The sequence below is a fragment of the Benincasa hispida genome, chromosome 9 (assembly GCF_027475165.1).
Source record: "Benincasa hispida cultivar pf3 chromosome 9, pf3_genome.v1.1, whole genome shotgun sequence".
Lineage (NCBI taxonomy): Eukaryota > Viridiplantae > Streptophyta > Magnoliopsida > Cucurbitales > Cucurbitaceae > Benincasa > Benincasa hispida.
In genome coordinates this window covers 84122224-84136069 of record NC_143486.1, presented here as the reverse complement: position 1 = coordinate 84136069, position 13846 = coordinate 84122224, and positions in this window count along the sequence as shown.

Sequence of the window (13846 nt, the reverse complement as noted above, 5' to 3'; positions counted from 1 at the left end):
GAGCATCTTTCTGGACCTCCCCCAATTTTTAAATAACCATCCTCTTCATTTTTTATTTCCTTCACAAGTCTAACTCTTAAAAAACTTTCGTATATTCTAATTTTAACTTTCTTTTAATGTATCATATTTAATTTTTTAAAAAAATAAAAAAAAAATATTTTAATAATCATTCAAAATAGTTTGAGATAAATGAATTTATGAAAAAAATATTTTTAAAAATAGAAAAATAAAAAAAATTATTTACATAAAATAATAAAATTTTAATATTTTTTTTATAGAGATTATCAGTATAGACGCTGATAAAAGTCTACTAGTGTCTAATTATTTTTTTGTGTTATTTTTGTAAATAGTTTGACATTTTTTTATTTGTGAAATTTTTTCTTTATAAAATTATATTTAGGTTAAATTTGAATAAATATATATTTAAAAAAAATGATTTAGTTTGCTCATGAATATTGTAACTTCTATGTAAAGACACTCTTGAAAGTATAACAAAATACATTACTGTTCTTAATTTGAGTTAAATTTATAAAAATGTTTAAATAAAAATTATTTTTAAAAATTATTTTTTCCTAATAAATTCAAACATGCCTAAATCTTTTGAACTTTAAATTGTTATTATTATTATTATGTCTACCAATAGAGATTTGATCAATTCAAATTTTAAAGATATCAACTGGTCTACTATATACACAATTCTTTATGCTCAATAGGGGTCTAAATACTTTTTCTTTTTTAACTATTATTTTGAACCAATACAAAATAAAGAGAATAAGCCTTGGGTTCATTAGGCGGAGTGTTGAATTTGAAGGACTATCAAACACCATATTTTTAAAAATTATGAATGTGTTTGGGGCAACGACTATCCCAAAATTATAATAATCATCTTTTATTACAGTGAATATTATTTTATATTATCCAATTAGTTATAGTCAACACTATTTCAAAACTATCTTTTGTTACGATAATTACTATTTACTATAACTTTTTACTATTTTACATTCTTTTCTATAGTGTTTATTATTTTATTCTCAAACTAAAATAATTTACATTCCAAACACATACTATTATAACTTAAACTAAAATAATCTACCTCCCAAACACATTATAATAATCTAGAAGTATAATAACCAATTCATTGTCCTAACACCCAAGTTTAACTGCAACTAAAAGTTTTAAAATCTAAAATTATAATTAAATAAATTTGAGAATTTTTCTTCATCTTTAAATAATAATGTTTGACAACTTTCTTCTTACTTTTGTGAAAGCATAGTGCTACTTTTCTTTTTTCAATAGAACCATTGTGAATATGAGAACGAACTTTCAAATTCTAAGAAATAAGACAAATATTATTAAATTAAATTCACTTGGAAAAAATTACAATAAACAAATTAGGTTTGACATCTTCCTATAACAAATAATGATTAATTAATTATAACAAATAAATGAATAATTAATTTTTCTTTATAGATAAAAAGAAAGGGACAGCTGGACAGCAATTAGTGTTTTTTTTTTTTAATATTTACGTTATTAAAAAATACATCTTTAATCTCTTTCACTGAAAAGGAAATTGTTATTTATTTGAGATTTTCTGCAAGGTTATTTAATTGAGATTTTATTGTGTGGGGAGAATTGAAATTGTAAAATAATAAAAGAAGGAACACTCGGAAATAAATTAGACAGGGAACAGCAATGCCAGCTGGCGAGCTGGGTTGGGTTTCACCGAAAACGCGTTGATTTGGAACTGAAATGCCGACCACCTTTTGTCACATGATTTTCCATATCATCATTTTCATTTCTTGAGTTCATAAATTTTCAGCGATAAATACATTTCATCTCTAAAATAATGAACAGTTTGGAAAGTAGACATTGTTCTGATAAATGTTTGGGTTTTAAATATATGAAATAATTAAGGTATACGTTCAAATTTACAGGATAATTAATATTTAGAAATTAAATAAATGTATTTAATTTACTAATTTTATATATAGAAATTAAAATTAAATAATTATTTAATCAAATGCAAGAAATAAGTAAAATGGTCATAATTAAATTTAATTAATTAATATATTATTATATTGATTAATTATTTAATAACTTAAAATATTTAATATTTTCTAATTAAACAATATAAATTACTTTATTTATTTAATTAATTAAAATATAAATAATAAATTTTATATTATATAGTTAAGAGAACATAAAATATTAATGATAAGCGTATTAGTTGAATTTTATTAAGTTTAAATAATATATTTATATTTAATAATTAATTAAATTTAATAGTAATAATTAATTGATATGATATTAATTTGTCAATTAATCCGACTTTATTCATCTCCTAGGTATAAAGACCCACGAATATGGAGAGTACTAAAAATTTCGTGCCATATGAATTTAAAAATTTCCTAAAAAATAATATCCCATATTTTAGAAAGTGAAATTGTGTGAAAACAACACAGATATTAAATGTTTGTATGAAATCCTATAACAATATATGTGAAACAAACAGACCTTAAAGGTTTAAATTACAAAAAGAAAATGTCACTTAAAAAATATATAGAAAATATCTATGAACTTTATCACTTGTTTTGAAAAATCCATATTCTTTAAAAATTGGAAATATTATTTATGAACTTACAAGTATTTCAAATGTATAAATTCTTTTAAATTCTAGATGAAAATTGAGAAATAAAGTGTAACGAAGGACTAAAAAGAAAATTTGGACAAACACATTGTCATAGGTCATGCCAAACACTTATGTCTCAATTTTTTTTATATAACTTATTCATCTAAAATATTTAAAAGAAAAATTATTTCAAATGGCTGTTGAAAATATTTATGAGATATAACAATATTTTAGAACTATCAATAATAGACATCGATAGACTTCTATCAGTGTTTATCAATATCGCTGATAGACACGGATAAAAGTCTATCAGTGTTTTTCGATATCACTAATAGACAAGTCTATCAGTGTCTATCAACTTCTATCATTGATAGTTCTAAAATTTTGCTATATTTTGTAAATATTTTGGTTTATTTTTCTATATTTAAAAACAATCCTAGTTAAAATATATTTTTCAATCATTGATTTTATATCATTTTAAACGTCGACTTAAAATTTTAAAGTAAAAATAAAAATTAAAGAAAATTGTGTGGAAAGATGAATGAGGAAAGAGATATATATGTGTTAGGTGAAATTTTATCTTCTTTTTTTTCCCGAAAAATAAGAGGGAACTAACCATTGGTTGGAGAATCCCACATTGGAGAATTTTGAAAAAAGAAGTCTCCCTTTTGTACTCCAACCTTGGGCTATGAGTTTGGACCCCAAGGGGTACCCATGTATTGGAGGGAGTAAAAAGTTAGACCAATGTGGGTTCGACACTCGGACTCACTCAACCTAGCTTTTGTTTTGCAGGTTCCGTTCTTTGCTCAACCGTCATTTGCTGCTGTCCTGTTCGTCGTTTGAGGGTCTTGCCGTTTACAACAATATGAAATATTATGTCCACATCTAAAATATGAATAATAACTAAGTAGAGATTTGTCAACACATTATAAAAACTCAAAAACTATAAGTTATATATTTATTATTTTTTTAGGCAAACAAACCATGATAATCAAATTTTGAGCTTAGAAGAGTCGGGACCAAATCTGAAACCTTTAGAGCTAAAATTTAATAAGGTGGCTTTTTGGGTCCAGTTGTTGGGTCATCCTTTCAGTTTTTCAGAACAAAGTGATGGCAAGAAAGATTAGGGATTCACTGGGTATCTTTCTTGATGTTGAATGTGATCAGGATGGTTTTTGTTGAGGTGACTCACTACGTTTAAAGATTCTACTGGATATCACCAAACCTTTGCGCAGAGGAATCAAGGTTCGACCATCTGAGAAATAAGGAGACAAGTGGGTCCTATTCGTTATGAAAGACTTCCAGAACCTATGTTACTGTTGTGGTTGTTCAAACCATGTCATAAAAGACTGCATGGAGAAACCTTCATTTGCAACAAATATAAACACTAAGAATCACCAATTTGGTCCATGGTTAAAATTTTAGGGTGTACCAAGAATAAATAAATAAAATTTTATCTCTCCCAAAAAGGATTAAAACGAAATCTCTACGCAAATTGGTAAAAATGTTCTTATACCTCTTAGGCTAAAAAAAAAAGACGTATAAGAAAGCCCGAAGATTATAAAGCAATCAATTCTGCATGAGATAGACCTCGGTCAACCTCATGAAAAGGATTTTATAATGGTAGTTGAAGAACCTCATAATATTATAACTACTACAATTGCTTTCCCCAACTTACCATTAGAAAAGATTGTTAACTCCATGGTTGATGGTGGTGAATCTCCATTAAGCTCAAGTGGAGAAAAAAAAAAGGAAGAAGAAGAATAAGAAGAAGAAGAAGAATTTCCCTCCTAAAGCTATACCTATGAATGAAGAAAGATATGTTATTCCAAGTAAAGATATGAAAATGTAAAGAGAAAAAAATAGATAAAGATCTATATCAGACATATCTACAAACACAAGTTCGCTCAAAATTTCAAAACGAAAATGTATGAAGAACAGAGGTGGTGTTGAATTGGAAATGAAAAAACAAAGCCTCTTCTCTGGATACCTTATTAGATGAAGTAAACGATAGCTTGGTAGTGGTTACCCAACAGTTTGACAGCCCTGTCTAGAGCCATAATTCATTTGTTGGAATGCTAAAAGATTGGGCAATTCTCGAGCATTTCGTTCTTTGCGTGATCTTGCCCGCAAATCAAATCCAAATATCTTATTCATTTCAGAAACAAAATGTGAGAATGAATTGTGTAACGATATTAAATTTCAATTGTTGTTTTCTTATCTCCAGTATGGGGACTAAAAGTGGACTATGTCTCATTTGGAAAGATTCCGTTAATGTAGACATCAAGTCATTCCCCCCCATATAGATATAAATTGTAAATAAATTAATAAAGCTTGGAGATTTACTGGTGTATATGGCTACCTTGATTCTTCAAAGAAACACCTAACCTGGGAGCTTTTAGGCAGGATTTGTGGAGAAGAAGACAACCCTTGGTTAGTGGGTGTGGTTAATTTTTTACTAACTCTCCAGTAAAAACCTAAAGGAGGGTGAAGATGAAGAAAAATCATCAGCCAACATCTCCTACTAGTAGAAAAAAAATGGGGAAAGAGTTACAACTCCCTCCCAAAATTACATTTCAAAAAACAAAATAATTAATAAAAGTAATTTTAATAAAAGATTAATATATATTTATTTGATAATCACTTTATCATATAGTATATATTAAACTATATGTTATATCAAATATAACATATAACCTACAGTTTATATTGTATCCAATACAATATGGCATATAATTGAAATCTCTCATTAATGCTTGATATTTAATATAAATCTCATTAGTACTAAATTTAATTATATGAATCCAATTCACATGATTAATATTTGAATCATATTCAAATATTTATTCCTCTAAAATAAATTTTTAATTATAATATATCAAATACATTATAGTAATTATATCATATATAATTAAATTAAATTAACTATATCACATATAATTAATTCTCAATTAATTTGAACAATTCAAATTAATCCAAAATTGATTTTCATTCAATCTCTGTTGAGCTACAAAGAGGACCCCATGGACCTATAGCTTGAAGCTCCAATGGTACTCTTTAATTATATTATTCAACATCCATTAACCGTCGGACACTTCACAGAGGGAGTAATTTATCTACTTTTTTTGACTTTGTGGAAGGAGTGAATTCTGTCTTGTGTAGTTGTGTTTCCAGCTCACCAATCAGACGAATCCTCAAAATGGTAGGCTCGTTGAGTCGGCGATTTGGCCACTCACTTTGGTTAGTGGGTGGGGACCTAAATGAGATCCTTTGTGAAGGAACCAGTGAATGCCCTTGAGCGGAAACGAGATTGGTCCCAAATCCCAATTTTTATAGATCTTACAATTTATAAAATTAAACATAGCATTATGCATTTAAAATAAAATACAATATGCTTATAATAAATTGGATAAAATACAAGAAGAAGAATTGGGGTTTTACAAGAACTTTACCTTTGAAGAATCCTTCTTCAAAATCCTTATCCAGAAGATCACGAGCTCAAAACCTCACAAATGGTCACCACCACTCAGAACCTCATGTATTCTCATTTTTATAGATCTTACAATTTATAAAATTAAACATAGCGTTATGCATTTAAAATAAAATACAATATGCTTATAATAAATTGGATAAAATACAAGAAGAAGAATTGAAGTTTTACAAGAACTTTACCTTTGAAGAATCCTTCTTCAAAATCCTTCTCCAGAAGATCACGAGCTCAAAACCTCACAAATGGTCACCACCACTCAGAACCTCATGTATTATCTGTAAAGGAAGAGAGAATCTCTAAGGAGTTTTATGGGCTCTTAGGTATTTGGAAGTAAGAGAAAAAAAGAGAAAGGAGAGAGGTGAATGGAAGTGAGAGAAAAAAAGAGAGGAGGAAAGAGGTGGAAGGCTGAGAACTTTTCTCATAGAGATTTTATATGTTGGTTGATTTTTTACTAACTCCCCTATAAAAACCTAAGGGAGGGTGAAGATGAAAAAAAATCATCAACCAACATCTACCCATCACATAGTAAAACAAATGGAGAAAGAGTCACAACTCCCTCCCAAAATTACATATCAAAAAACAAAATAATTAATAAAACATTAATATATATTTATATGATAACCATTTTATCATATAATATATATTAAACTATATGTTATATCAAATATATCATATAATTATAGTTTAATATTGTATCCAATACAATATAACCTATAATTGAAATCTCTCATTAATGCCCGATATTTAATATAAATCTCATTTGTACTAAATTTAATTATATGAATCCAATTCACATAATTAATATTTGAATCATATTCAAATATTTACCTCCTCTAAAATAAACTTTAAATTATAATATATCAAATACATTATAGTAATTATATCATATATAATTAAATTAAATTAACTATATCATATATAATTAAATTAAATTAACTATATCACATATAATTAATCCTCAATTAATTTGAACAATTCAAATTAATCCAAAATTGATTTTCATTCAATTCCCGTTGAGCTACAAAAAGGACCCCATGGACCTATAGCTTGAAGCTCCAATGGTATTCTTTAATTATATTATTCAACATCCATTAGCACTTCACAAAGGGAGTAATTTATCTACTTTTTATGACTTTGTGGAAGGAGTGAATTCTGTCTTGTGTAGTCGTGTTCCCAGCTCATCAATCAGACGAAATCTCAAAATGGTAGGTTTGTTGAGTCAGTGATTTGGCACTCTCACCCATACAAATCAAAGGACCGCCTTCATAGGCAGGAGTTCATAACTCACACAGGATTCAAGTCATGTCACCTATGATCATCTTGGTGAAATGTAAGTCTCTATTATGAATGATGTTAAATAATGAGACTAGTCATTTCGTGGTCTAGTTTTATACAAACTATTTTGTATAGAATACCCTCACTCACATGTGTCTACATGAATAATTAGGATCATATAATTTATACCACTTTACAACAATTGTAATATCTACAAAGCGGATTGTACTCATAGTGTCACCAAGATAAAGTATCCAACCTCATCCATCTACTACATACCATTTAGGTTTATCACTTAAATATGATCCATCTGTATGTCTCTACATACATGTTTAAGCTATACAAGATAATCTTGGATGTCAGTTTATTGGTTTGTGGATTTAATGCTACTAAATATCAAATAAAACATCTCATATTTTATTAAATAAATAAAATGTTTGTACAATACCATTACAAACTAGGGTACCCTACGAGATTTAAGGCATCAACCCCAATACTTTGGGATTATGAGAAAAAAAGATGACCCCCAAAACCTACTAAGTTTCTAAATGATTTCAGAAAAGCTTTGGATTTTTTGTCAACTATTTGATGTTGGTTTTAAAGGATCCCCTTTCACTTGGTATGACAATAGAAATGGCTACACAATAAGAGAAAGATTAGATAGATTTTTATGCAACAATGCTTTTTGCGATCTTTTCATTCATATCAATGTAAACCACATGAACTAGCTTTTTGCGATCATAGACCAATTTGTATTATCCTGGATACAAGGATCTTAAGGTATGTTGAATGTAACATCCCGAATTTTAGAAAATTTAAGTTAATTATCTAAAATTCGTGAGTTTAAATTTCCCTTTCATTTGGGAAACTGAGATTAAATTGAAATAATTAAAAAAAAAAAATTATGGGTTAAATTGAATTTAATTGATTAGATATTCGAACTAATTATCTTGAAAATATTGAATTTTGCTTCCATTTGATTTTGGATTTTAGGGCCAACTTAAAAAAAATTAAATTAAGGAGATAATTAATTTCGGATGGTTTTGAATTGATTTAAATATTTGGAAGGATTTAATTTGTATCAAATTAATGGATCTTATGCCATTTAATTTTTGTTTTTGAGGCCTAAATTAAGATAATTTGAAAAGTTAATTGATTTATTAATTTAATAGAATCTTTCGAGATTTTAGATATATTGTTATAAAATATTTTATTTATCTTTTCAAAATTTGAAAAAAAATAATAAAAGAATTGAGATTTTTTCGAAATTAAATGAGAGTGAAAAGAGGAAAAAAAAATAGGGAGTAAGCAATTCGATTATTCAGTGACAACTTCTACAAAATTGTTGATTTCTAGAGTTTGAACTGTTGGATCGTGCTCAAATTTGGTCAGTCTATTTGAGACATAGAGTTTCATTTTGAATGGTTGGATCTTTGTTTGAAGCTCTGGTTTGTTCGTAATCGATGAATAGAATTTGTAAAACTAGAAATTCCCCTTCTCTCTCACTCTCACAAACCCCTTCATGTAAGACCCTCACTACCAACCACTAGCCTAAACAATTTATGTCGTCCGACAGCAACATGCGCTGCCTATCTATGGTTGTCACCGCTGCTGATACCATTGTTAAGTTTTAGAATTCTTGGAGGTTCCTGACCACGCATTAGCTTTTGGTCCAAATTGGTTGATATCCTTTAAGTTTTGCTTTTAGATTGAAATTTGAGAGCGTTTCTGGTCACTATCCAACAAGGGAAACGAGTTTTTGAACAATTACTATTCGAAGTTGGAGATCAGTGGCATGCTTTCTAGTAGGATTTACGATCATTTGGTCCTTTCGTTGGTTTTGGTTCAAGTAAATTGTTGGAGTCGGTTGTCGAGATAACTGTCATTGACTTAATTTGAGGTAAGTAGTACTATTACCGGTGCCTTCGTGCCAGTGGCCTAGATTAGATTTACAAAGTTAATTAATGGACTCTAGAAGCACGATTTTGTCTTTATGATATACTTGTTGCATAACAGTTATAAGTATTATGGGTATGTTTGAACCTCCATGTTATGCTATAATCTGTGCAGCAGAAACAATATTGAAATTATGTATGTGATGCATGATTAGACCAATAGAGCAGTTTACCGTCTCGTCTTGATGCATGTTTTATTTCAGAGGACCGACGGATCTAGTTTCATGTTTGACAGTGTGCCTTTGGGCCACCAGACATGCGTGAATCGACAGGTTCACGTTCATGTTACTTTTCCATGTTTGACAGTGTGCCTTTAAGCCTCTAGACTTGCGTGAATCGACAGGTTCACGTTCATGTTACTTTTTCATGTTTGACGGTGTGCCTTCGGGCCGCTAAATATACATGAATCGATATGTTCATGTTCATGTTTCTTTTTCCATGTTTGACGGTGTGCCATCAGTCCACTAGATATGCGAGTCAAGGCAAGACAGTACATCATTTGGTATCTTTTTCATTATTTGAAACAGTTGTAGTTGTTTGAGCCACAGGCCCAACATTCTCTACTTGTGGATGCATAGCTTGATCTCGGTAATGGATCACTTACTGAATATTTTTATACTCAACATTTCTTAATTTATGTTTTTCAGGTAAGGATAGGAACAGACCGACGGGTGACGAGAGAGACCTGTGATCGTGCCATATGGGACATGTAAATCCCTTCCGCTCAGTTTACGTTTTCAAGTTATTTAAAAGTTTTGATTTGAAACTCGATGTTGGTCAGAATTTTATCCGTTAAAGTTATTTTTTCTTCATTATTTGAGGGCTCCGAACAAAGATTTTACTTATTTGTTATTTATTTTAAAAAACTGTATTTATTATTTTAATGAAATTTATTTTCCTCAATGGTTAAAATGTTTTGGATGTAAATGTGTAATTATGAGTAACGATCCTTATTAGAGTACTCAAAAGATCGAGTCGTTACATTGAAAGAGGAAGAAATTTTAAATTTGAGGAAATATGGACTCGCAACTCAAAATGTTATAACATTATTGAGGAAAATGGTAAGTGGAAAATCCCAACTTCTATCATTCCCTTACAAGATAGCTTGACTCTTTGTTCCAAGTCTCTTTCTGAATGGGGGAAAGTTATTTTCAACAATATAAAAGAAAAAATTGAAGATTGCAAAAGAGTTCTCAGTTCTGCCCATGACAATTTAGAGGATATCAATAATTACCAAGTCCATTCAATCGAATTTGAACTTGAAAGACTCCTTGAATAAGAAGAAATCTACTGGAAATAGAGATCAAGGGAGGAACGACTTAAGCGGAGAGATGGAAACATTAAATGGTTTCATAAAAAGGCATCCTCGAGGAAGAAAAAAACGAAATTACTGGTATTTTATCTAATGATGGGGGTCGGAACTGAAGATGAAAACAAAATCAAGGAAGTTTTCCAAAACCATTTCAAATCTCTTTTTACTTCTTCAAATCCTAACGAGGATCATATTAATTTGATTGTAAATCAAGTTGAACCAAAAATATCTGTTAAAATGAACAAAAGCCTTGGTGCTATTTCAAGAGAGAAAATTCAAATGACATTGAAACAAATGCTTCCTACAAAATCCCCAGGTTCATATGGGTTTTTAGCTATTTTTTTCTAGACCTATTAGGATCTTGTAGGAAATAATACAGTGGAGGACAGTTTGGAAATCTTAAATAACAAGAAGAGTATTAATGAATGGAACTCTACCAACATTGTTTTAATTCATAAAGCTCAAAATCCTCATAATGTGGGTGATTTCCATTGTATTAGCTATGTAACATAACCTATAAATTGGTTTATAAGACAATTGCTAATAGAATAAAAGTTATACTTGATGAAATTCTTTCTGAATATCACTCTACATTTATACCTGATAGGGCCATTCTAGACAATATTATGATGGGCCATGAAATACTTAAGTACATAAAAAAATAAGAAATATGGAAATGAACGTGTAACTGCTCTAAAGTTGATTTTAACAAAGCATGTGATAGAGTTGAATGACCTTATTTAAAAGCAATGTTGATTTGTTTAGGGTTTGACTACGATCTAATTCTTTTAATTTTCAATTGTATTTCTACAATTAAACTATTAGGGTTTGACTATGATCTGATTCTTTTAATTTTTAATTGTATTTCTACAATTAAACTATCTATCTCAATAAATGGAAATAATACAGATTGTATCTATCTTTCCAAAGGTCTTCGACAAGAAGATCATCTATCTTCATACCTATTTTTAATTGCTTCCAAAGGATTCTCTCGTTTTCTTCAAGCTAATCATTTTTTGAGTTCAATTTCAGGAATTGTAATTCACCACTCAAGTCCAAAGATTTTCCATCTTTTGTTCGCACATGATAGTATGTTTATTTGCAAAGCTACAGAACAAGATTGCCATACTCTAAAATACTTCTTTCGAAAATTTGAAAAAGCCTCGGGTGCTCAAATTAATTTCTCAAAATCTACCATGATGTTCTCTTTCAATCTGGATAATAAAAAAATGAAATTTGTTAGTGGCATTCTTGGAGTTTGTAACGTCCAAAACCTAGAGAGCTATCTGAGTCTTCCTTCTTCTTTATCCAAAAATAAAAAGCAAATATTTCAATTTTATTATGGAGAAGATATGGAAAGTTATGCAGGGTTGGAAGTCTTCTCTTTTCTCATTTGCAGGCAAGAAAATTCTTATTAAAAGTGTAGGTCGGGGTATCCCTTCTTATGGAATGAGCCTTTTCAAGCTCCCAAAAAAAATAAAAAAAAATAAAATAATCTGTGCAGATATTACAAGATTATTTGCCCAATTTTAGTAGGGTTCAACTATCAAGAAAAGAAGAATTCATGGGTTAAAATGGTCTAATGTGTGTCTTCGAAAAGCACCAGAAGGGTTGATCTTTAGAGATCTTGAATGTTTTAATAGAGCTTTAGTTGCAAAGCAAGCTTGGTAGATCCTTTCTAGCCCAAAATCTCTCGTATCCTTTTTTTTAAAAGCATATACTTATGAGATTGTAGTATTTTGGAAGCAAAAGTGAGAAAGAAATCTTCTTATTTATGAAATATCTTGATGTGAGGCTGTTCTTTTGTAAAGGAAGAAATTAAATTCAGTACGGCTAATGGAAAATCCATTAAGATGTTTGAAGACCATTGGATCCATAAGAAATTATTGCTTAAACTAGTGTGTATCAATAATAAGTTCAGGTCTTCATTGGTATCAAATTTTATTACCCAGTCGGGTCAATGGAATATGGAATTACTTAAAGAGGCTACTCAACATGCAGATATAGATTTAATCATCAAAATTCTTATTAATTTGAAATCTTAGGATAAAATTTGTTGGCATTTTGACAAATATGGTATTTGTTCTGTTATGTCAGGATACAAGTGGTTTCAACATTCAAGCTCATGTTACTGTTCTACAAGTGAAAATACCATGGATATGGTATGGAAAACTTGTGGAAAATTAATATTCCGTCCAAAATAGAGTTGCTTGTTTGGAGGGCTCTTAAAAATATCATTCCTATAAGAGTAAATTTATGTACTCAGAGCCTCGATCTTTTTCAATATGTACTGTTTGTCAGAAAGAATCAGAATCTTTAGATCATATATTTTTTACATGTAGAAGAGATAAGGCAATTTGGGAATTAATTATGAATAACCATATATTAGAAGAAAATTCCAATAATAGCTTCATAGATAGATGTATAGCCTTACATAACTCTTGCTAAAAAATATGAAACTAATTGCTATATCTTGCTGGGCCATGTGGAAGGATAGGAATACAATTATAAATGGAGGAAATTTAATTCAGCAGAAGCAAAAAGCAGATGGATAAGAGATTACCTTAAACTACTAGGGGTTCTCTTCGAAAAGCTATGTTCCAAAACAGAGTACACAATCTTCAAATTGCATGCAATAGAAAATGAATTCCTCCTCCTTGAGGCTCCTTTTCCCTCAATGTAGATGCAGTGTGGACCTCCTTGAGGCTCCTTTTCTCCTCCGATTGCTGAATTACTCGCGATCATTGAAGGTATTGAATTGGCTTTATCATTTGGAATTTTCAATATTAGGGTCGAGTCCGACTGTCTTCTTGCTGTAAATCTCATCAACAACAATCAACATGCAATGATTGGAATTAAGAGTTGTATTGAAGAAATATTATCATTGAAGAAGGGTTTTAATTGTTTTTCTTTCAAATATGTAAACAGATTTTGTAATCGGTTGGCTGATGCATTAGCAAAAGAAGCTAGGGCTAACTTTTCGGATAGTGTACGAGTTAGAGATTATTCATTTACATTACCAATATGGATGTATCTCATCTTTAGCCCACAAGGCAGAATATATATAAATATATATTCTTTTTTTTTTAACGTACAATTAACAAATTTTTAAAGAAAAATAATATCCTCAATGAAAACGTCAATCTCAATCAAAGAAATGCCCTCAAAGTCGATTATTAAATTTC